Source organism: Rhea pennata, chromosome 4 (assembly GCF_028389875.1).
Source record: "Rhea pennata isolate bPtePen1 chromosome 4, bPtePen1.pri, whole genome shotgun sequence".
Lineage (NCBI taxonomy): Eukaryota > Metazoa > Chordata > Aves > Rheiformes > Rheidae > Rhea > Rhea pennata.
Window position 1 is genome coordinate 41,226,762 of NC_084666.1, and position 26,266 is coordinate 41,253,027.

At 37.8% G+C, this 26,266-nt stretch overlaps 1 protein-coding gene across 5 annotated transcripts in view; it reads right to left on the reverse strand.

Moving 5' to 3' along the window:
- Window positions 1-26,266, reverse strand: part of PALLD (palladin, cytoskeletal associated protein) — a 211,971-nt gene that overhangs the window by 144,839 nt on the left and 40,866 nt on the right. The window contains exon 1 of one of the 5 annotated variants that reach the window (XM_062573800.1): window positions 14,122-14,136. The exons of the other annotated variants lie outside the window; for them this stretch is intronic. The gene's annotated coding sequence lies outside the window, so the exon portion shown is untranslated. Of the gene's footprint in view, window positions 1-14,121; window positions 14,137-26,266 lie in introns of those variants that run through there. 5 annotated transcript variants of the gene reach the window in all.

The window sequence follows — 26,266 nt, forward strand, 5'->3', positions numbered from 1 at the left end:
GCGCTTCCTTTGAATCTCCAGTTCAGTAGGTTCTAAAACGGTTTAACACGCTGAAAACCATAGAAGCCATTTAATAAGAAGTGCACTGTATTACAAATGGGTCTATTGCTTATACAGATTGTAACTGACTCTTCAGTGGTTGCTCTCACTGATTTCAGTAAGGGCTTCACATAGAGCTAAGTAAATTGCAGGATTATGTACTCAGGGATTAATACTGTCTTCCCAGGAGAGTACAAAAGCACCAGAGGAATAGCAAAATGGCTGCATTTCCACGACATAGCTCAAGATCTTAGCCTGCCATTACGGTCTCTCTAAAGTCACCCTGGGCATCACCCTTTTTCCAAGGATTCAAGGAGGAGAGGTGAAAGAAGCTACAGATGTGACCAATTGAGCCCTGGGCTCCAAAGTTCCCACGAGAAGGAGGCAGTAGCATCTACCGCTGTTAGCGGGCTGCAGTAGCTCCACAGATAATCTCTAGCTTACTCCTGTCTAGAGGAAAATTCCTTCCCTCCATTCTTGTGTAGGTTTTCCAGGTCTCTTTCTGTTAGCTTTTCTTGCGGGACAACGCTCTGCTTAACTTACTCATTTTGACTGCAGCTGTCTAGTCCATTGATGTTGATACCACATGAGATATTTAGTGAAGAGATCCTATGCCCAGAGAAATCAACTGTGAAGGTAGCTTGAGTTTCTGACAGCTCCAAACAAGATATTCAGAGTTACAGCAGAGATCCTGCCTGTAGTTCACGTTGTTCTCTCCGGGTACAGCAGTGGTCCACAGCCTTATTACCCATGTACAGTTAAGGACAAAAGTCAAAGTAGGGCACCTTCTTGCAGGATTTCGTCAAAAGAATTCTTTGCTCTACTCAACTACAGCTCTGTATTTCAGCAATGAAGGAAGCCACTCTGATCAGCAACTCTGATGGTTGCGCCTGACAATAATTTTTTCACATTCTCTTTACATGGTGAAACTGGAACAAGTTTCAATTAGAACCAAATCAGCATTGCTTGACAACAAAGTATCTTCAACTTCAAATTCACAGCTGTTAAAAGCCAAGATTGAATTGATTAAATTATTTTCCTCAAAATGAGCCCCCAAAATTTTAATCATCAAAGCATGCAAATTTCAGGGAAAAAAATAGAGTGAGAGAAATTGGGCTGGAAATACCAGCAAGCAACAACGACCCCACAGTTATTAAAAAAAAAAAAAAAATTCTCAAATTACAGCACTTATTTATATTTGGAAGAAGGTGGTTTGTTTCAGGAATAATTCATAAAACCATCTGTAACCTACCAGGGTTTCAGAGTTTAAAAAAAAAGAACAAAGCAAAACAAAGTAAAAAGAAGTAAAGAGCAAGACAATAGATACAGAAAAAGAATGTTCATGCAATTGTTTTAGATACATACACCTGGATTTCAGAATGGCCTATGTCGGAAACTGTAGGTGGTATGAGCCATAAATGAGAGGAAGTGCCAACTAAAGTACAAGCTCACATTAGAAAATCCAGCAGCTTAAAACAGAAAAGATGAGCAACTTCACTTTGTTCTATAATGTTCTAAGCATCTTCCTAATTTTGTCTTTTTAGATTTCATATTTCTCTGGAAGCTCTGTTTCTTTGGAAAGTATTTTATATGTTTTGAATTCTATTGCAAAACAGGCAGTAGCATGCCTCTGATGCTAATAAACACGCAAGCCGTTTCCATGTATCAAAGAACAAAGACTAAGTGATTTATAGATGTGGAAAATGGAAAACTGCACTCACAAAAGGGGCAGAACTACAGAGTCAGCAATTTCCAAGTTAAAATTATTTTAAGTGGTTATATGCATATCTATCTCGCTCTATATATGATTTCTAATGTAACTGAGGTTTAAATAATTACTATATATAACCCTTCATTTTCCACACTTTTATACTCTCAGATAGTTATCACAGAATTGAGAAACACTCTACGCAGAATTCAGCACAGAGCACAAGAAAAAGCCCAGCACCTGAAACACACAGTTCTTGAAGTTAACTAGTTACCGCGTAGGAACCCCTATAGTTTTATGGTATGAACTTCCAGACATAGAGCAGTAATTTCTTTCTTTCTGACAGGCAATTAAATTTAATGTTTTTGTACAACTTCCTTCTTGGGCCTGGAACATCTTACCCTGAAGTCAGAGTGTGGTAGACATTATCTGACTTTCAGATTGTTCCACTAATTCATTTGTCAGTATGTCAGGCAGCCCCCTTCTGCTTGTGTCTGTTGTTGTGCCAGCACAAATTGATTCATTTGCTGATTTGTTACATGAAATTATTAACTCTTTTCAAAAAATCAGAATATTACATTCTAAAGTAGAACTGCTGCTCCATGATTTTCACCTATAGCTAAAAGAGTCTCTCTCTCTCTCTCTTTAAAATGGATTCTAAAGATGAACAAGGAAGCTCTGCCTGTTTTATCTTCCATAGATCTTTCTTAAATGTTTAAAGGTAGTTATGGTAAGATATTCCATACATTTTAAAAAGCAGTCTTCAAATGCAATCTGCCCTGTAGTGACAGTCAGAAGTGAGGGAAGTACCTTACAACTGAGTTACAGTTTAGCGTGTCAGAAGCAGAACCCAAACATGCAACATCAGAAATATTCTCACTTTCACACGGTCTATTCTCCATCTTATCTGTTTTCCATCCTTTCCTCCCCTCTTCTATTTTTCCATTCTATTAGTTTAGGTGTATTTTGAGTAAGAATATTCATCAAAATTGTTTGGAGCATGTAGCACAATGAATATGAACATTGGACCACTTGGTAGCAACAGTCTAGACAGGGTCTAACAGTTCAAAATAATATTTCTCTGCCAGCTACTCTGCACATGGCCAGAAGCACATGTCCATGTGTCTGAGGTAGCCTAGTAAAGCACTCCTCTGAAGAAACCTTTTTGACGTAGGCTTTTCAAATAATTTCACAAATAGCAAGCTCAATCAATAGGACTCTGAGCACTGAAACAGTAATTAGATAATTAGATACGTGTTATTAGTTGAGAAACAGAGGTGAAGCACTTTCCTACCGCAGACACGTAAGAGGTCAGAACTCAGGTCCCCCTGTCCTACCCCTAAGACCGCCGTCCATGCACTGACTAGGCTCTCCAAGATATGATTAGACCCTGACCTTGCATTACCATACAGACTGTCAGCCATAAAATTATCAGTCAGGCTTTAAAAAGCCACACCTGAATGAACAGATTGACGTGAGTTCTTATACATACTGCATGTCAATAAAGTATTGGATATCAAGGTCTATTCACTTACTGTCATGGAAGGGCTTTATGCAGATGATTTCTGTTAATTCTGAGTGCTGTTATGCAAAGAGGACTCTTATGCATTGACTAAATAATTTTAACTGTTTACTTAAATTGCAGATACTATCACTTGACTTACGTAGATCTATCAAATTGCTACTACTAGGGCTCGATATGAAATTAATGAGATTACAGAAAGCAAATAAAAGCTGTCAAGACTGTTACAACAGGATGAAAACAAAAATATTTAATAATCTCATGTGAAGTGTTGGACATCTTTCAAATATAAAGAACTGTTGGGGCTTCTGGAATTAACACGATTGCATGTCTAGCTGGAATGGAATGCATATCTACTACAACCCAAATGTAGCACTCACCAGAGCTCTCCCTTATAGCTGTATAGTCCTTTGATCAGAAAAGCATTTTGAACTAGCATGCCGTAAATATTTTTTCACATTTCATATTTTTTCATATTTCACAAAATAATTATTTTTCATATTGGGAGGGGAACTTGTAACAGAACTGCGAGGTACAATCTTTCAATGGAATAATGTTTTATACTGTGAGAGCAGAAATACAAAGTGTTACGAGGATAAAACTGCATCTACATAGTTTCAGTTCTGGACATAAGGTGCATTTGCATTTAATATGGTTTAGTTAGAGGTGATTTCATGGCTGACACATAGATTACAGGTGAGGAAAGAGGCAGTAATGCTTCTTTTCAAAACCATAATAGTTAAAAGAAGGTGAAAAATATTTTAGACCAATCACTCTGGTTCACAAAAACCAAAAAACACTGAATCATGAACCCTAAAAAACTGTCAAATTAACTATCAGTAAAAAGAAACCCACATCCACAACACAATCTAACTCATACTGAATATACAAGAGTGGCAGCTGTGGCATGTGATGCCTTGCAGGCTTACCCTCAAAACTGGTAGGCATCTTGCTAGAGTTCTAAAGCATACAAAACTATGAAATAAACTATGACATTTATTTCAATTGCCATGCTTTTTATAGGCACAATTAAACGATGCTTACAGGAGACATTTATCTATATTATTGTAGCTGAATAGCAAAGCCCTTTTATTTGCATCTGCAATATTAGATAAAGCAGACTGGATTAAGTAGAAAATGAGACCCTACACATCCAATACTTAAATGTTTCATTCTTAGACGGATACTGTTCCCACCATCATGTCCCTTCTTTTTCTATAGGTTGCTTCCAAGAGAGCACACCAGTAACCGTAACTTTGTTAATCAGAAGATAAAATACTTGCTTCCTGCAGATTAGATCAGCAACTCAGTAGCTGAGAACAAAGGAAGAAAGCTGCCAGGGACTTGCATTCCGTACGACAGCAATCACACTTACTTGGCGTAGGTCAGCCTGCAGAGACTGGCATCACCGGGTGGAGAATCTCAGGATGTAGAGAACAAGCACCTCAACACCTCACTGATCACAATTTTCAGTACTAGACACAGGCCTTGAAATTCTGGGATGCCAAAGAAGTAAACTTCTATCACTGAAGCATGCAAGATTATGATGGCCTGTATTCAGAAAGTTGCAGGGATGTTGATGAAAACCCATGCAGAATATTATACACTAATGAATTAAGGCAGAAAAGATAACACTGATCTATTCACCTGTATCTTGATGGCAAATATATAGCCGAAGCATGACTACGTCTGCCTCATGCATTAGCAGACAGCAAAAGCAATCATATACAAAGGATGGTTTGGCTGAAGTTGCTGGCATGAAGCTTAAAGCTCTATATAATGATTTCTGTAAATGGCCATCATAATTCTTCTCTGTTAGGCATAAAACAGTCTTCACTGAAGTGCCCTTAGGACCATCAGAAAAACAAAATGTGTCAAAGCTATTATAAAAGTCATCCAATCAAATATATACACTGTAGGTCCGCATTGGTATAACCAATATTCTGCTTAAGGGTGTAAATTAATTTGGGCAAGTGAGATTCTTTGCCAATGTGAGCAATGTTAAAAAAAAAAAAAGCCCTTTTAAAGAACAGATAGAAGAATGAAATATGTTTACAGTTCAGTGACAAAAAGAATTATTATATATCTAACAGAATATGTACCAGCAAAGGATTTTATTCTAGTCACAATGAAATCTGCTTTCCTTAAATTAAGAAATTAAAATCACTAGCCACAGACAAGCCTACTCCATTCCGTGTATCAGTAAATTACTCTTCTGGATAGCAAGAACTCTAGGCTGAGAAGGCTTCCTCTTTTAAATGCTGATTAGAATTATTCATTTGTAGCTTAATGACACTGAATGAACTTTGACTAGTAGACTTTTCTAAATGGCCATAAACCATACCTCTGAGACACTTTTTGGTGTATCTGATGAAGATTCAAAAACTCAGCTTTGAAGAAATTTGCTGTAATTTTTGTTGGTTGAGCTTTCCTCTTAAATTTAAGTCAAGATTTCTTAGTTCTTCCACCTTTGATCCCCACACTCAAAGTTCAGGAGTGCTTTAATCAAAGGCATGAGCCTCTCCAGCTTTATTAATGGCATAACTGTTTCTCTTTTGACTCAATATATAAATTTAGTGTAAAAAATTTTTAAAAACTTAGTGTCTGTATGCCTTCTGATGAAGGAGTATCATTCATATTGATCTATCAGATTGCTTTGGACAGACACATATCTACTCATGATCCAAATAAGGAGAAACTTATTTTCACTATTAATCTTGAAAAAAAAAGGGGGGGAAGAGAGGGAAAAAGGGGGGGAAGAGAGGGAAACAGGGGGGGAAGAGAGGGAAACAGGGGGGGGAAGAGAGGAAAACAGGGGGGGAAGAGAGGGAAACAGGGGGGGAAGAGAGGGAAACAGGGGGGGAAGAGAGGGAAACAGGGGGGGAAGAGAGGGAAACAGGGGGGGAAGAGAGGGAAACAGGGGGGGAAGAGAGGGAAACAGGGGGGGAAGAGAGGGAAACAGGGGGGGAAGAGAGGAAAACAGGGGGGGAAGAGAGGAAAACAGGGGGGGAAGAGAGGAAAACAGGGGGGGAAGAGAGGAAAACAGGGGGGAAGAGAGGAAAACAGGGGGGAAGAGAGGAAAACAGGGGGGAAGAGAGGAAAACAGGGGGGAAGAGAGGAAAAAAGGGGGGAAGAGAGGAAAAAAGGGGGGAAGAGAGGAAAAAAGGGGGGAAGAGAGGAAAAAAGGGGGGAAGAGAGGGAAGGGGAAGGGGAGGAAAAAACAGCCCTGGGAATGAAAAAGAAATACGAACTGAAAGATACAGAGGAAAATTTTGAGGCTTCAGTACCTAACAATGTAAATAGACAAAAATCTCGAAAAAAAAATTCAAGTGCCTTGGTGATTTCAAAAAATTTCTCTAGTTACTTCTGATGTTCTGGTCCTTTTTTTTTTTTTTTTTTTTTTTTTTAATCAACTATTTCCTAGTATTTTCTTGTTTGTAAATGAAATTGTAACAAGGACTATTCTGCTGTTTCTGGTTTGGAGTTTTCCTGTTTGAATATTCTTCTTTAGCAGTGCCTGAAACAGTAAGCAGCAGCAGAAATTTGGACCATTTCAGTTCAATTTTAACTTAAAATACTGGTCCTTTTATACATTGAAGTCTTTAAATGTTAATTATTTTGAACTTTTTCTTTATTTTCCATTTTTGCTTGACACCACAAAAGCCAATAAAAATTAAACAGTCAAGGCCAAACAACAATTTTGTCAAAATTTGTCAAATTTTTTCTTAACCTATGGCTGTAGTCCTTCTTGAATATGCTGAAGTCTCCTTCATCAGTACAGCTAAATTTTGCTCTATGTTTTATAGTCATGCTGGCATACCTTCTTAAAGTTGTAATTCAGATTCAGTGGCATTGACTGCTTTATATATAGACAACTGGAAAATGTTCACAGAACTATTTAAAGAGACACTAAGAAAATTGTTAACACTAGAGCTGCTGATACATCTTTTAAAATTGTTGAATTACAGCCAGCCATCTAAAATTTGCTTTCCTTCAAAAATAGATGAATATCTAGAAGAGCCAGAGGACTCGGACACTATGCAAACCCACACTAGTAACAAGTTAAGTAATTTCTGTGCCTACTGGTCTGGACTGAAACTGGAAGCTTTCTGAATTAACCTGCAACATCAACTAGCAAAACAGTAATACTGATTATACCTATCCCAATTCATAGCATAGTATTACCAAATACATTTATAGTTGCTGGTTAAAGAAAGGGTTTGATCTCTATGTAACAGCTGCCATCTTTACAAGCACCCATATTTTTCTTGGATATGCTCTTTTCCTACACCCTACCTTGGGGGTAGGTACAATGAACAGCATAGTAAAAAGCCACCTGTTAAAAGAGCTGAAAGTCAAGGCTTTGACTCTCTGATAATGTCTGTGATTTCCTAGACCAGATTTCAGCTGGGTTATATGAAATGCTCTAGCTGAAACAGCAGCCTACAGGAAGGGGAAGTTGGGGAAGGACAATTGCCTGTGCTTGGAACCTGCCTCAGTTCTCCCACTCTCTGTCCCGGACACTTCCCGAGGTATGCCACCACTTCCGCAGCACGCTTAGCTGCTGCATCCCTTCACAGCAATTTTACAGCATGGACAAAGCACCACTTCCTTTTGCAAATAGATACCTGTCAGCCTGGTTAACCTCTGCACTGCTGCACCCTTTAAAACCCACAGGACCCTCTTTAGCGGAGGACTACATTCACCGCCTGAGCCAGACCAGAGAACTGTCCTTCACCTTTACCTAATTAGCGTTGATTAGCTGAGAGCTACCTGTTCAGCATCTGTTGAGTACACTTATAGCACCTTTTCCCACTCTCACTGACTGCAAGACGCAGCCTGGCTCTTGCTCAAGATCTTGGCTCCAGGCTGGCCAGACCAGCTTAATCCATGGCTGCCAGGTGACAGTATGGTAGGATTCAAAAGCACACATGCCCCATCACTCTACGAGCTTCAGTTACTGCCTGCATAGCTCTGGCCAGCGCCCACCTGCCTCCAAATGGTCTTCACTTCCACTTCACTTCCAAGATTCCTGCCACCTGCTGACATATGCTGGCCTAGCCCACGATGTCACGAGGCACACCAGGCATATTTTTCACAAAACATTATGAAAATAGCAATATGAAACACCATGAAAAGTAATTTTTACTGGAAAATAAAATATTCCATATGAATCCAACAGGATCAGGGTCAGTGCTCAAGCTTCCTTAAGGTCCACTCCTTACTTGAATGATTGGAATTTACACATACTCGTTGTGGCCCAAGTAAATCCTAGAATTCTTATTTCCAGCCCTTTCCATCATGCCTCTTTCTAATGTTTGGAAAATGGGTGAAAGAGAAGGGATCTATGAGCAGTGCAACACAGATGGCATCAACATTACAGTCAGAGAAGCTGCACAAGGAGTCATAAAGTGTGGCAAGAATGACAAATGTCCCTCTAATTACAGATTAACTCCTCAATTAATAGCTATATAACCTTAACAGCCCTATCAAAAACTGCCCTAGAGCTCTCCCAAAGGCCATTCCGATGTTCAGATGGACACACAAGGATTAGAGCAATCACTTATTATTCCCAACTATACTATGCAGCAAAATCTTAACAATCTTCACTTGCAAAGCACTGAGATGCTCTGGAAGTTTATGCTCATGAAAGGGGCCAGGCAGAAGATGCTCTTTACAAGGCACCGTAAAGTCATGCCTTCTCACACTTAGCAAAATCGCACTGCTTTATCCATGCCACAGTTAGTAATGGTTAATTATAATGCCAAATGAACAGCTACGAACAAGTCAGTTCAGGTTGGTCTTTTACATATTTCATGTACATTAACACAGTAAAATTGAACATTGACACAGTAACCTTTCAGAGAGAGGAACTTCAGGGAGCTGTAGGATGCATTTTGACCTCTGATTAATACTTACAGCAGTTATTCAAATACTAATGGTTTTCCCATACACATTGCGTACTTCAAAGCAAATAAGTTTTAAATGTTTACATTGTAGTTTATACATGGTAGATATTAACTAACAGTGATTTATGGGTGCTGATTAAAGGTTGAGAGTTTTTTCTTTCTTTTTCTTTCTTTCTTTTTCTTTTTTTCTTTTTTTTCTTTTTTTTTTTAAGTTAAAAACAATTTCATATGTATCCTGGCAAATAGCGAAAGGCAATACCGAGCAAGAGACTAGTTCAAATGGACATATGCAGCAAGTTAAATTTACTATCTCAGTTCTTAAGGACAGCAAAAAGGATGTAACTGTTGTTCACTGGATTTGCTGCTGTAGCATAATACTCTTGCACTACTCCTAGATAAATTATTGTGTATACTGAAATACTGTAAGAACTGTTCTTCATATTTACCTCATCTTCCAACCACACGCAAGAATAAACAGTATTTTTCAATGTTGCAGCTTTTAATTTGTTTTCTAAGTTTGAAAATATGTGAACTTGTTTTTTCATTTAGAACATGTCTATACAAAAGAAACCTATTGTCTAAAATTCACACCCTAAGGAGAGAGCTATGCAACAGTCACACTTACAGGGAGACTTGGGAAAGCAGCTGTTTCACTGTTAAAGAACAACAGTCAGATGCTGAATGTACCTTTGAAGAAAGCAGTCCAGCACTGCCATGCCTCAGAGGTGGAGCTCCTTCAAAGCAGGGGCTTTGTAAGCAGCAGCATTCTGTTGACAGGCCTCAATGGATGATCAGAGTCTTACATCAAGTGCTAGTCCACCAGTTAGGGGAGAAATGGTATAACTGAGAAGAAAGTACTATGAGGATATTGAGGAAGGAAGAAGATTTGATGAAGAGTTTAACTGTTCCAGAAACAACAGTATGCATAAAAGACTATGACTCTATAAAACACCTAAAATACAGGTTACTACAATTTCATTCTCAGATTAGATATAAACTATATTTTAATTAATTACAACAGATACCACTGAGTGAGATTAAGGATGTTAAGTTTTTCCTTAAATTTGCCATATCCTCAAAATGGAAATTTGCAGTTAAGACGCAGAAAAATTTGCAGTTAAGACGCTTTGAGGTTTATTTCATTTTTGTGGTTGTTTTTTTTTTTTTAAGAATGTAAGCAAGACTGGTACACAACAGAACCATATCAAATGAGCTGGTATTCAAGTTCAGTATGGAAGAGAACCTCAAGGAAAAAGAATGTATTTTAGCAGCAATATTATATCTACCTCATAATCTAAGTAAGATTCTGCAGTAAATTCAAGTTACCCATAGCCACAGCGAATTATTTTCTCTTGCACATCAGACTGAAGTTAATTTACTACTGGTACTTAATATACATCATGTTTACAAATAAAGGGAAAACTGTATTAATTATATTCACTTAAACATACACTTAAGTGTATAATTATACAGGCTTTTCACTCTGCTCAAGCACAGCCCAAAAGGTTCACTTTGAGAGCACACAATGAAACTGTGTACAGTCAAAGAGGACACTGTCCTTCTATTTTATTTTTCATACTTTCCATTACCCACTTGTAACAGAACATATTTAGTGTGATTTACGACAGGGAGATCTTCCCTCTCCCTCTTCCTCAAAACAAGTCACCAATTCCCCTGCAACGTCCAAAAGAATTCCTGGGATACATTTACTCACATGTAAGAGAGAGGTATGTTTGTATTCTCTGCAAAGTATTCAAAGAAACTATCTATCCTTTTATTTAAAGGAACATTAAAAACTATTTGTTTTAAGTCTGACCTTACCATTGAATGCTATTATCCCAACTCTTAGCCTCTAGGCAATTACAAAGAAAAAAGAAATCGTTTGAGCACATCCAGCCAACAATTTTCATGTTAAAAAAAAGTGTAAGTTGGAGCCATGTGGTCTCAATCAGGCAGTAAAAAACCCCTCTGTATTTTCTTAAATGCACAACTGCAGTATGCCCATAACCTCTCTTTTAAATCATCTTAACCAGATCTGAATCACTCTCACCACAAATGATTCGGTGGCCCTGGAATGTGCTGGGGTAGACAGAGTTGCTCTGCAATGGACATTGGGACATTTCCCACTTCTCCAGTGTTAAGAGACTAGGCTGCAGCAAAGTAAAAAAGTTCTTTAAAAGGTTAAAGCCAAGACAAAAAGTGACATCACAGTTCAATCATTCAGGGAAAAAAGGAAAAAAAAGAAAGAAAAAAAAAAAAGCAACTACTGCCTAATAAATCAGTGCTCTGTGCCACAAACCACAGTGAGCCAACACAGCCAAAGAACAGCTTTTCTTGCTGAAGCAAACAGAGATACCTCAAGCAGCTGGCAGACGCATGTTTAATTGTATTCACATAGAACCACTGTATCCATTAAGCTGGCCAGACTCCAAGAAGTTGAGCAATTAAGAAAGCAGAATAACCATGACTTCAGTAACGATCTGAGCTTGCCTTTACATCACACTACCACACTTCTCACTATAGGCTACCACAACTTTCATCATTGGTAAGAATGTACATGGCACTTCTTTAAAAGCTCATAGGCAGACCGTTTAGGATCAAAGCCTGTAATGTACTTGTGCTACCTGGATGAATGCTGCTTCTGCACTGTTCCACTAAAGTCAGTAGGAACTTTAGGCACTTAGCACCTTGCTGGCTTTCTCAGCATATCTCAAAAGGAATCCCTAATTATGTTTTACTTCTAAAGTTAATATCAGAGGAAGGGGAATGTAATGCACTGAGGGCTCCTGAAGTCAAGTTTAAGCAGCAAATAAGCAAGCCATGCTTATCTAGCTACACATTTTTTTAAATGTTACTTCCTCCTTAAAAGGTTGAAAGATTTCTTTCAGTCTTAATAGAATTACCTCAGAAAACAAGTTAAACATGTGGCCAAAGTGGTGTTCATCTTAAACAGAGATGGGCCAGAGCCAAGACACTTGGATCCTGATATTAACTTTCTCATAGCTCAAGGATGTTGGAATCCAGGGTTTTGGTTCAGGCCCATCTCTGGTGTATAAGTTCTGAACTCAACATTCATCGCCAAACCTCACAGTCAGAACAACATACGCTTTAATATATCAAAGTAGGAAAAACAGTGTAAAGATGTCAGATTTTTCCACCACATCATTGAGAAAAGATGACATTAAAGCACCCACGTAAATTGTGAAACTGAAAGCAACTGCTGAGGCAACCTGACATGGTGCCATCAGCAGGGGGGAGCCCAACTCTGGAAAACACTATTCCAATTTTAGCTCTGAAAAAGAATCTTTGCTAGTTGTAGCGTGCAATTCTATTCCAGTGAATAACTTGCTATAAATAGAGCTAGTAACAGCTATGGAGAGAAGACGTGCCTTAGTGTAATGCAAACAGAATTTATACTAGACATCACTACTCTCCTAACGTATTGTACTTTATTCTGCTGAGCATTATTTTGCAGTCATTCTATAGGCATAGAATTTAATTTCTACCGATTACCATACCATGAAAATTATTTTTCCAAATGGAGGAAGCCAGAATGGGTGAGCTTTGTTTACAAGTTTCTGAAAAAAAAGGGGGGAGGGGGCAAAAACCCAGAGCTACAAGAGCTCAGAACAGTTAATGCCTGTGCTTGCTACCCTTTTCACAAGGTACCCTTTGCTACCCTCATTCAGCCTGCATTTCATGTGACTTGATTCACCTTTGCAAATCTCTGATAAGCTAAATAAGGAGCCAGAGTTAAGGGGAAAGAAAGGAAAGCCTTCCTCTTTTTAGGGTCATTATCCCATTATCCCCCTCCCCCCTTTTTTAATCCTCTTTTTTTTTTTTTTTTTTTTTTTTGAATATTATCACATACCTCAACTCTCCTGGCCTTTTCCCCTTCCTCAAATTATATATTTGAGCTTTTGAATTCCAAGACTTTCTTATTTATCACTTTGTTAAGATAACCCATCTAGCAAGACATAATAGCATGCTGATAGCAGTGCTTATCAGTAGCTCTAAGACAAATGGGTCCCTACAGTGAATTTCTTTTGACAGCTAGATGGCATTTCTGAAAGCAAGGCAGTTGGATTAACCTGCTGTTGTGCTGATCATTGCAAAATTTTTCCTAAAGAAAAACACAAAGAGAAGAAGAAAAATTCTTGGTAACAAAGCTGTAGGTTCCTTTATGCTAGCAAATTTAGAAGCCAGCTGTGTTAACACTTTTATAAAGCAAGAACAGCCGCACCACTATTGGAAGAAAACCAAATTTCTTTTTGCAGTTCCTGTCCTCTCCATGATAGTCATTAACCTAAGTATATACTGTTTTTTTCCACTGTACATTAGCTTTCACCTGTATGCCCCAAAATTGTAGACTTGCAAAGGCTTTTTGTTTTCAAAACTAGGTTCACTTGGCTCGTAGGCTAAAGGTGCGTTGCGGGGGGGGGGAGCTTAGCACGAATGCCGGCCATTTCAACAAACTTTATTCCTAGTTTCTATAAGCTAAACACTCTTGGGAAACATCTCATCCCTTTCACTGCCCCATTCTCCCTGAACTTCAGTTCTGTTCGTATCCTCCTTGCTGAAAAATCTTGACTTCCCCGGTTCAGCTCTTACACTTAAATGGGTTTACTGCTAGGAAAAGTTATTCCACACACGATTCAAAAGTAAACAGAGCTGCAGAAAACCCAACAACGAAGCCACCTGGAAAGCTTTCCAGAACTGTACAGCTACTTTGGAATTTGGCTAAAATCTGTATGTTCTGGCAGCGCTTTTTGAGAAGGTAGAGAGCAGAAAGGTTTTACTGCCAGGCACTGTTCTGAGAGCACTGTAGCTGAGCGCACTCAGTATAAATCACAGGCATGCCTCCCCCCCGCCCCCAGCAATAAAATGGCTAAGGCACCTCACTGTCTCTTGCACTTTTACATACATTTGAGGCAGGCACTTACCGTGGTGGAACAGATGGACCCCCACCCCCTCCAAAGAAGCTGATAACTGATGGTTTCGTGTCCTTTATTCCTCGACTATCCCCGCTCTTAACCGTGCTGCTCTAAATTCAGCCTCGCTTGCAAGAGCACAGAGCAAATTAATAGACGGAGGAGCTGCCAAAATCCCAACCACTCGCGAGCAGCAATGAAGACGTTCTCCCCAGCGCTGCCCGGCTGCACGGAACAAAGCCTGCTGGCAAGGAGGAAGCCGAGTTCAGTCCTCTGGCCTCAGTCCAACTCTCGCTCTTGCTTTTGCTTCAGAGTACGTGAGAGTGTTTGCATGAGCTTGTAATGCATGTAAGAGGAGGGGGCTGGGGGGAAAAGAGGGTGTGTGTAAGGGGAGGAATGCTAGTCATATCCAAAAATAACATGAAGGAAGTACCGTGGTGAGCCGTCTCCCCTCACTCTCCCCCCTTATCACATGTGCGGAGAGTATCTTGACCGAGATCCTGATCGCAGGAGTAGGTACAGAAAAATTTCCAATGGCACTGGCAGCTCATTTAGTTGTACTATTAAACTATAACTGAGGAGCTCTACAGTCACACGGACACATCAGGAAAAGCATTGTTTAGCTGCAACCTATTTGGTCATACTGAAGCCAGAAGGCATTTCACATTGCGTGCCTTTGTTTGTTTGCAAACCAGAGGGAAAAAGCAGAAACTGCTATTAAGTTTACTATGAGTCCAAAACATATACATGTATATATATGTATACACACACACACATATATATATATAATCATATTTGCCTTTCAAGACAATTCCAGCCTCTGGTACTCCTTAAAGGTGATTTTTAAAATCGCAGTTGGTCCCTAGCAAGTTTATATCACTATTTCTGCATTATGCTGTAAAAATATCTCTATATAGTTTTACAATAATTTCCCTACTTTTTAATAACTAAATTGTTAGCAGTAATTCCACAATCAGAAGCACAGTTTTTCTGTCTTAAAACACCCCCTCCACACACACACACATACACACACACTACAGAATAAAAAACTGAAGATTTCCTCCCTGGATAATCATAAAACTATAATGTAATTATTGTTGTCACCAGTAAAAAGCTTAAGAACTTGGTTCCAGCAATAATTCTGGGCTTTTTAAATCTTAAAAATAGTCATTAATAATTAACAAGTTTATGGAAAAACGTTGCAAAGAAGCTGGTATTTGGACTTTGATTATAATATAATAAACTAGTAGTGACAGCCTTGATATTTTTTGATTGCTTCATTTAATCTGGTCTCTGTCAAACAAATCTGTAGAACTAGTGACTTTCACTAATGACTGGGTTAGAAATAAGAATTCTCAGAACACAAATAAAAGTGTGAAAGAAGGAACAAAAGAGAAATTAGACTGTAATTTGCCAGTGTCAACAATGACAGGGTGAAACAGCCACCTGTTTATACAAGACTTTGTTCCTCGATATAGGAGACAGTATGGATCAGACACCAGACATAGTGATTTTCATATCATGGGTAAATTGCTTTTTTTTGGACCTGGCTTTTCTTATCCTTTAGTAAGACTAATTGAGCTTAGGATAAGGAGCTTAGGTTTTATAGAACCCATATAATATACTTCCCTACATTCCCATTACATAAAAGAAATTGCAATGCTTTTCCAAAGCTAGCAGCAAAGAAAATTATTATGATAAATTTTAAAATTACAAATACACTCTGTGTTGAAGGTAAGACTCAGAAGCCTATAGAAACCATCTGGAATGAAAGGAAGTTATGATGATTTAAATTTGCTTTCCTGCATATTCACTAGAGACTGAATTTCAATATATTGTAAGGCCATAAAAAGCTAGAGTAAATCCAAGCTCTGTATCAGGAAGTTCACTGAGCTCTACTGTGATGTACTTTTCTTCTGGCCCTTTATTTCTTGGTAGCATTAGAAAGTTTGGCTTCCTTTGCTGCCTTGAGGTTTGCCAGCCCAAACTTAACCTTACAAATTTCGTGCAAAAAAAGACCAAGAACAGGTAAGATCAGCTAAGGGCTTTTAGTCCACACCTCATCCATCTTGAACATCAGCTGTGTTGAGTTTGCTAAATTGGCTAATTGTTCTGACTTAAAAAACATATGCTTTGAGTAGACAACAAAAGCCCATATTCAGTTTCATTTGCAATTGGGTTTCCAGGAGAAAGAGGTTAGTCCAAAACCCAGTCTTGGTCTAGACACTTTAATTTGTTTTGCGGATTATTATGAAAAAGCATGGGCCTGCAAGAATACTAATTCAGAGAGAAGATAAAATTGAAACATAAATACAGACACACATACACACACACACACCATCAAACAAAGAAGTAATGGAAAGCTGTCACCTACTTTTCTCTGTTTCAGCACTTCCTGTCATAAGCAGAGACCCAACGACCCATGAAGCAGCTTTCTGCAGAATTTGAAACCCACAAGATTACCAAAACCTCACATAAGATGAGATAAAATAAGGTTCAGTAGGTGATATTCTGCAACATTTATGCATCAAACTAATCATGACTGGCATAAGTGTTACATGCCTGTTATTCCCTAATGTTAGCACATATGACAAAGACGTGGCACAAAGAAATACCTGGATTTACTTGTTATTGTATATAATTAGCAACCTAGAAGATTTAACTTTTCAGGGGTCTCAGTTGTATTAACCATCACTACACTAATATTATTGTTATTCAACTCAAATATAATGCACCCCTTCCACATTTAAAGAGATATGACAATTGTACATTTGCTAATTTGCAGCTGGTCTGCTCCAGGTAACATGTCTTATTTTCAGCTGAAAGTTTCAAATTCTGATGGACATTTTTCAGATTTCAGTTTGTTTTCCAACTGTTCTCATTTCCAGTAAGGAAGGAAGGAGAAAAAAAGGATATATATATCACAAGGTTCTTTTTACTGAAAGTTCATTTTCATTACAGGCAGAAATGAGACAGGTGGGAGTAACACTTTGACACAGCCATATAAGATATAGCCATCATAAATTGGTTGCTACTCAGACAAGATGGCTATAGTAATATCTGAAGGGTTAGATAAATGGATGAGAAATTATAACCAGCAAAAATAATACAGATTTAATAGGTTCCTTAAGAGTGAACAAAGTGTTCTGACTAATGCTGGAGTTGGTCACCAGTAGCAGCTTCTGAACAGCAAGCTTTTCTCCTATTACTGTGTGGCAAAACCCATTCAGAGAGGTTATGGCAGCTCCTTGGAAGTCTTGGACTGCCTGCATGAAGAAGCCTTTACATTTCATTTTTTTTTCTCTCCCTAGAGTAATAACATGATATGACAATGACCATATATTAAGTGGGAAAAAAATTCACTCGTTGCCTGTAACCAGTTACTAGCCACATGCTCTAGTAAATTGGGCCATTTAACAACTTCAGTATCTTGTACTTTGCACACACAAATGTGTTCAGAAGACAACATGTGTAAATTTGACATTTGGCAGTAAAGGGTACATATTTCTAAATGTAGGGAGCATTTGCAAGACAAGGTTGTAATCCAATAAAAGAAACAAGATAGAGGGAAATGAAAGTATAAATATAGAAAATTGAGGGCAGACAGTTTGAATAAGGAAATTACAGACATTTTCAGTTTATGTTTCCATGACATATATTTAGAGAGGAATATTTTCTCTATGAAGATAATGTGTGATATATTTGCATGCTCTGAAATTATTTAAGTGTCAAAATTTAATTCTTAAAAGGGCCTAACAAGAACTTGGATGTTTTTAGAGGTGAGATTTCTTGTACAGTTCCAAAATCTTCTCTGTCTTAGAGGGATAACCTAAGTTAGTGTTTAAGAGAAATATAAATGTCCCTCCATCAAATATATTTTAATAAACCTCTACAGGATATATGGTCTAAAACCAAGGAAATTAAAATATTCATAACATTTCCCTTGTATCAATACTTTCCTAATACAAAGAGAAAAGAATATACATAATTCTCTTTTCTCTCTCTGATGCTTCTATTTACAAACACTGTTAATTCACTTTAGCAGTAGAAATGGAAAGAATAGGATATTAGAAGCAGCCATATAGGCTGTATATATAAAGTAATGCGATCAAATATCTTAACATGTTAATTAATGAGATCTCTTCCCTGAATCTCCACACAACCCAAGGTCAGAATTAATATCATGCCTAAACTGAAGTTTCAATGAAAGCACAAGCTTCTCAAATCCAGTATGTCTTAAAATAAACACCACCTAAGCTACACCCTCAAGCAGAATGCCCCCAAGATCAGTATATGAATCATCTTTACAGTACACATTCAGACTATTTTGTTTTTCCAAGTATATTTTAGGCATTATAACTTACCTGGATTTGAGTCTGAAAATCAATCACATCACATGAATAACGTGCCAGAGAACTATAAGAAAGCCTAAATCTTGTTCAGTATACATCCCTATTTTGTTTAGGTATTAACAAGAATTCCCCCAAGACCCAAATGCCCATGAACATTTTTAAGAACTGTTAACTACTACATCTGATTTCAATGAAAATGTGTTTACTTTTTGGGGATATATCTAGGAAGGAACCTCTGTGCATAAACAAGTCAAATGGCTGACGGACTTGTTCACAGAGTTGAAAAATCATCTACTTGTTTGTTTTTTAAATCCACAGTAATCTCACCATAATCAGTCCTAAGAAGGGTGTCATTTAAGTAGCTAAGCAATTAAGTGTAAAAGCACCTTAAAAGAATGCATCATAACTAGGAAAATGGTAAGGTGAAGATGAAGAGAACCAAACACTTCTAAAGCCCAGCTCCTTCACATGCTGAATTCATGCATTGTCCACAGGATTCCTGTGTTGACCCCAGGGATATTCTACTTGAGGGTGTAGCTCATAGGAACTATTCTTCTTAATAGACACTGAGTTTGAGACTCTCATGCCTTCACTGATGCTTCTGTTTATGTGCAGCATTAGTTTACATGCATTCTCATGTTGAGAGAACGTATAAACCTAGTGTAGAAACAGGCAACGATTCTCTCTTTCCCTATCTCAAAGTACAAACCCAAATAGTCATTTTCACACAGTGCACATGTTCTTAGTCAGAATTGAAGATTTCCATAAAGAAATTACAGCTCTGAAAACTGATAAAAAAAAAATATGTTCTTTCTTTCCTAAGAATTGTAAGTCCAGACAGTGCTTGAAACAGGATGTCGAATTTGGCTGTGAAAAAAACAGGCTATACTTAAAAAATTGTTGCAATTCTTGTAAAATGATTTTTAGAGTGAATGTCATCTAGTTCTGCCCCTATTCTTCCTCCTTCTTTTTTCTTTTTTTTTTCCCTTTTCTTAATTCTATTCAGTGCTTAATTTGCTAGCATCTACTACAGAAAATCTGTGAGAAATGCCAGGAGCAGATGTAGCTCAAATGGAGCATAAAACTTCCCTGATTATGGTACTAAAGCAACAGGAACTACAGGCATTTAGCAACCTCTCTTCCCAAGGAAACAAGGTTAGGAGGATTGACAGGACTCCAGAAGCACCAATACAACCTCAGTGTTTTGAGAGAACAGAGCATCCACTATTAGTTCTTAAAACTAAGCTTCCATCACTACCAGTACATCTTTCTCTACTCAAACTAATGTCCAGGAAGTCAGCAGGAGACATTGCTACCATCTGACCACCAAATTCATTTTAGCTGAGAATCAGCTGAAAGAATAATGGTAGAAGCAGCTCATCAACCAAGCATTTACCTTCATTTTAATCTAGAAAAGGTGGTTTCCAGAAAGCTACAAAGTAATCACTGAGTCCAGTACAAGACACATTTTCTTATTTTATTTGCAGTTCTAAGAATCTGTGAAGACCACAGTCTATAAAGGAGAAGAGCTATCTACATTAGTTTTTAGCTTTGCGTATTTTTTTTTAATATGAACAATCCTAAGGTCTTTCTGCTATGATCTAATAGCCAACAGGAGTTTAATAATAGAAAGCAGCAATATAACAAGAGGTTTTGGGGGCCTGTGTCATGTAGGTGTAACACAAGCTTTTTACCCACCATCTCTTTCATACGGATTATCTGAAGGTTTTTCTTTTTTCCCCCTAAACATACTGCTTTTTAAAACTACAGCCACTGCCTTATCCCATTCTAGTTTAGCTTTTAAAGAATAATTTTCTATGTGAATGTTAAATTCATTATTATGATGTTAAATTCATTATTATTTGGGATGCTATTATATTCACAATGTTGAGACTTTATTTTTAATTTTCAAAGAAAACTATGGTTCTTTGATTTGCTACTAAAAGAACAGTTGATTGGTATGTGTGCTTTACGTTAGACAGGGCTAGACAAGTTAAATAAACCAAATAAATCAAAAATTCATGTCCGTCTAGGATGTCTCTCTTTCTATTGTTATCAGTGTTTACCACTGTAAATAAGATACAAAGGTAGCCATAATTTTTCCTTCTCAAACTTGTATACTACTATTTTGAGAGAAAAGAGAGGATGTATTACATTAAAAAAAAGTATGATATTCTTCTAAGAAGTTAAAAATACTTTTTATTACCAATTAAAAAGGAAAAAGGAGATTCTATTTTGACAAAGAGGAAAGGGCTATAAACAGCTTGGGAATTAACACTTGTCACACAGTGTTGTATCAGCAGAAAATGAAAGCTAGAAGAAAGCATATATTTAATTAGTCTGTCAAAAGAATATCTGACTCTTGAAAATCAAATTCATTTACCTATTCTTCGTAACATTTCATTTTAGAGTCAAGACGAAAAAAAATCCAAAAGAAACTGTGCAATGTCTCTAAAATGATTTCCAGAATAGATATTTTTGGCACGAACATTGTGGATTAGGTCAGGTGGGGAAAACGCTTCCCAAAAGATCACCTAGCAGAGACTGCTGACTGGACCATACTGGGGTCCCAGTTCACGCATAGCCTACTATGGGCCTCCCTTGAACATCAATCAATTTTTTTTTATTTTTCATGGAGAATCATGGCTGTTTGGATAGCTGTGAAGCAAAGGCTGAGTTTTAACAGGCTGCCTGCTTCACCTACTTCTGGGACAAATCTCCTTTCATCATTTGAAAAAATCTTAAAAATGCTATTCAGGCAGATTAACTGAGCAGCAGTAATTCTTCAAAAGTAACTTGAGGTAAACCACATATTTCTATTCCTGAACACAGGCGAAAATCAGTTCAGGAAATTAGCTCATATGTAGATTAAAAAAAAAAAAATAAAAAAAAAAAAACAAAAGTCACTCTTAACACAAAATGTTAGTCTCTTCTAACATATCACGTAAGCCTTGAAGAAGTGGGGGTGTATGTGCATGCTGATACATTCATTCAGTACTGCTTGTAGTCAGCAGTAACTGAAGCTACAGCTAGTATTTTTTCCTCTTTAACGAGAATTTAAAATTATGTTTTTTCTAGTTCCTCAGATATTTTATATTACCTAGTACCCAGCAGGTTCTCTTAATCAAATTAGTATTAAAAACAAAAACAAACTGAAAAAGCTTTCAGCCATTTTGGAAAATCAAGCTATTTATTAAAGCACAATCAATTTTTAAAAAGCAATATACAGTATTTTTGGTTTGTTCTGTTTTTAATAACTCAATGTACACGCTATTTGTTGTTACCTTACACTTAGGCCTCAACTTTTTTTCCTCTAATTACTTGTCCTTGAACTTTGCCTAGGGATCCTAACTGATTCTTGAAGGTATCTTATAAAACATCTACATTTGTTGTAGCAGATCTTTTTTTTTTACCATTTAGTAGTTTACACCTGGATTCTAAGGCTGTATCTCAAAGAGCTACTCATTTGCAGTTTAAGAAATATGTCTCTGAACTGCTCCTTCTTAACATGCATATTGTCTTTCCCAAGAAATACCAGCCCACAGTTAACACTAATCGTAATGAAATTCATGCTTACAAAGTATTAATAACAGATTACCCCAACCCCAAGAAACTGATGTTTGGGAATTTCTTTCTTTTCAGTCTTCCCACACATGAATTTTCTGCCCCATCGCAAAGCTATATTGTCCCAAAGCCTGGATATAGTTTCCCCTCAGACTCACTCTGCTTGCTGTAGCACGGAGGACTGTTTTATAAATGTTCCCTAAACATTACCAGTTAGCTTGGGCTACTTCAAAGAGTAATTTCTTACCTCTGAACAACCCAAGCTTGATACAACTTTGTAATTTTTCTTGCAGTAAAACTTAGGGTAATCTGCAGAGCTGATTTCTTATGGATTTGCAGGACCTACTTCTTCTCCACCTTAATACTTTACAAAGCCTTCTGTACTACCCAAATCACTTTTTCCTCCCCCCATAATCGTGTCAGCTCTCAAATTGTTTTGTAATCCTTTCAATGCCCCCTAGCTACCAAGTGATAAATGCCATCTTGACGCTCATCTATCAGTACCTACCTTCAGTAGGTACAAGCTGACTCTTCATACAGCAGGGTGAACAAAATGGTAATTTAATTATTTGGGCTAACAAGCCTTAAGCTTAGAAGACATACTAGCTCTGGTTTCTCATTTTCACAGAACTCTCAAGTATTTAACTTTGAAACCTCTACCCTATGATAAATTTTATTTGAAATTGGCCTGCAATTCAAAAATTGCTCTGCCAGTAAGAGGCAGAAATATTCAGCTGAAAGGCAAGCAGGACTGGAGTGTAGCCATGGCAAGCAGATCACCTTCAAGTGCCGCGGAGCTGCATCCAGAAGGTGAGCTTTCATGAACAGTCTGGGATAGTTTAAGATCCTAGCTTCTGTAGAAAAAGGCAGTCTCACCCTCTGCTACCTACATGTTCCCATTGCCTTTCTCATGGCAGGCTAGCAGACATGGGGGTTTTCTGTTTTTTTTTTTGTTTTTTTTTTTTTTTGTTTTTTTGTTTTGTTTGTTTGTTTGTTTTTGAAAAAACAGTCCTTTGAAACTGCATACTGCTTTACTGAGGCTTTCTCACTTGTGCTTTGCATTTATTTTTGTTGGCATCAGGGTGAAACAACAACGATCAAAATCAGTGAAAGACTGACAGTGTCACACAGGTCATTTCTAAGATATAAGCTTCCCTAACTACACTCTGTGTGAAGTTGCTCTGCGACAAAGACGAATTTGCAAAGTTTTAGACAGAAGAAAGTTTCAGGACATCTGGAAAAGACTAAGTGAGTAGGTAACATATATATGTCTGGGTAAACACTACAGCAGAGGAGCTTACTGAACTGAAATTTTTTAAGTAAGGACAGTGCTCTCCAAAGACGACAAATTCTTAGATGAAATTTTATAGATCAGAGACATAACAAGGGCAAGGCAAGAGGTCATTAGAAAAGTGGGAATACCTTACCTCCAGCGTGTACCCAAGTACACACAATCCTCCGCACCTTTGCTTTGGACAGGGCCCTTTTGCCTGCTCACCTGAGGTGCTGCCTCACTTGGGTGGGTTTAAGCAAGCAGCTGGCAATGCTGTCTGCCTAGAGATCTCTCCTCAGATAGCTAGATAGCTAAAGTAAGCATCACTGCCTGCTGAGGCAGGAAACCTGGGAACTAAGTAGTAAGAATTTAGGCACCCTCTTTGGCACTTCAATCTGCTCTTCAAGTCTCAACATCCTACTTACTTCACATCCCTTAAGCTTGTATTCGGAGGTGAAATGCTGTTGATCTGTTGTGGTTCTTCAGTCTGTTACTGCTTCACAGGAAAGTCTCACCTGGCTCAAGTGCAAAACCATCTCAGTATAGCGTGGGCACCAGTAGCTAGTATTCATCTAGCTACTAAGCAAGAGCAGAGAGATTGCGCATGTGTTTCAAAGTAGGTTGTGATCACATTTCACATAATTCTGCAAAGCAACAGTCAGCTCTGAGCTAATTGCATAGTTCATGCAAACAGGATTTATGGTGAAAAATGGATACTCCATGCATACAATATCCCAAATGTCTTAAGCAGATATCCTGCTCTCTAGTGCAAGGTTTCCTATGATTTTTGCATACCTTCAGCTATAGCCTCACAGACTGGATAGCAAACAGCCCTAGCAGATCTGGAAACACATTCTGAAAGCTTCACCCTTGCAGCATGGCCAGCTGCTTTGTAACAGTTGATGAACAAACGCAGAAAGTATCCACAAAGCATTCAAACACTCTTTGCTCCCTCACTGTGCACAAAAGGGTTAAGCTGAGTTAAGAAGACTAATGAGTAATGCAGCTGGCAAGAAGTTCTCTTTTCATCTCACTCATGAAAAGCTGGCTTTTGTTTCTGTATTCAGTGAATGAACTCATGCAGCAATACCTGTTGGCAAATCCAGGCTTGTTGCATTGCTGAGATACACATACAATACTGTCACGTCCTTGATGTCTTCACAGATCTCACAGATCTTTGTTACGTAGACTGGTATGCTGGGGACTCAGCATATCGTCAAGCCCACACAGTGCCAGAAGTGACATCCATTGCCACAGGCTAGTCAGAGCTCTCAGGACGTAGACAGAGCATCTGTGTTTGCCAAAGTTTGTTCTGAGTCTTCCTTTTGGATATAGTTGAAAATGCCAACTCCTCATTTAAAATAGAGGTCATTATAAGTCTGTATTAAATAATGCAAAACTGTTTTTTCCTCTTAATCTCTGCCTACTCCTGTAACAGAAATGGTTAATGTTGATTTATTACTACTTTTTGCAAAGAACCATGCACATAGAGAAATGTAGATTTATTTCTATTTATTATATATTTATACAATTTATACAATTCCAAACGGTGGGGCCTATGACTTGGTGGAAGCTGCAAGATATTATTATACTCTAGCTTTAAAAAGAACTTAAAGCTTGCCATGTCCACAGCTCTCCATTTTCTGTGGGCAGTTTATCGACTTTGTAAAGTAGCCAGAAATAAAGGCAAAAGTGTACACGCAAGTTAGGTCTATCTGTGCTACTGTGGTTCTCAGTTCAAAGGCAGCATTCTGCAAATATTACCTGTCTTCCTTCATGAGTTAACTGTAAGAGGACTTATGTATGCAATAGGCATGTCTGTGGAAAACTGGACCATTTTAAAAGGTAATTGCACTCTGAAGCATTTAGTTTGCTGGAGTGCATCCCTTCCAGTCAGGGATGACAGGATGAGCCTGGCCAGATCAGGATGGTTCACAGACAACCACCTCATATTCCTGCTAATTTTACTGCTCTTCAGAAGAGCAGCAAGCTGCTGAGTGACAAGGAGAGTCAACTGAAAGGTCCTACAAATACAAGTTACTGCGGACATAAAATAAGGTTCTAATTTAAATAGCAAGCAAGTCAATACCTGCAAGTGTAGACAATATTTTTATAAAAATTGCTAGTATGTACAAAAAGTATTTTTTATATTAAATTATATGCATTTCAACATTGTTTATCAGGGACAGGGCATAAAGATTTTTCCCACTGACACAGAACTTTAGCTTTTTTTTCTTTTGAAAGCTTTTTATTATATTAAAAACACAAAGAAGTGTGTTTCCTAAAGCGACCACTAGGAAAGAGACAGGTTTAGTCTGGATTTAGTACAATTTTTAACAGCTATTTACATTCTAGTCAGAATATCATAAAGCACACAGGAGCCTGACTGATTGATACATACAACTACCTACGTAAATTGGTCTCTGTTTTACATGAGAATCATTTTTTGCTTCTAAACAGTTCCATTAGTTCAAAGTTACTTTCTTAAGTAAACTATTTCTTATTTAGATTAGTAAGACTGTCCATGGACTATCTGAATTAAGTTGAGGAAACAGTAGTTCAAACTAAGCTGCCAGACAGAACAGAGTATATACCATTTAGGTGGAAAAGGATAATGTTTTTCTCTTCTGGAAGGCAAAGATTCTCAACACAATCAACACTTAACCAGGGAAAAGAGGGTGCTTTTTATGAAATGAACTTCCTGATCCACTGGCAGCTCTTCTTGATATTTAATATTCAACACTAGAGAAGGAGCTGAAAAGTAGAAGAAAACAATTTGCTTGTACCTTTGTACAAGAAAATTTTCTATACAAAATCCATATAGATCTGGACCCTTGAGCCATATAAAATTTTGCTCCAATCTTGTCTAAAGATTTCACTTCATTCCAAAATTTACATTAGTGCATTATACTGTTAGGGACAATTCCCAGATTCTTCTGGGAAACAAAAACAACAACAAAACAAAAAC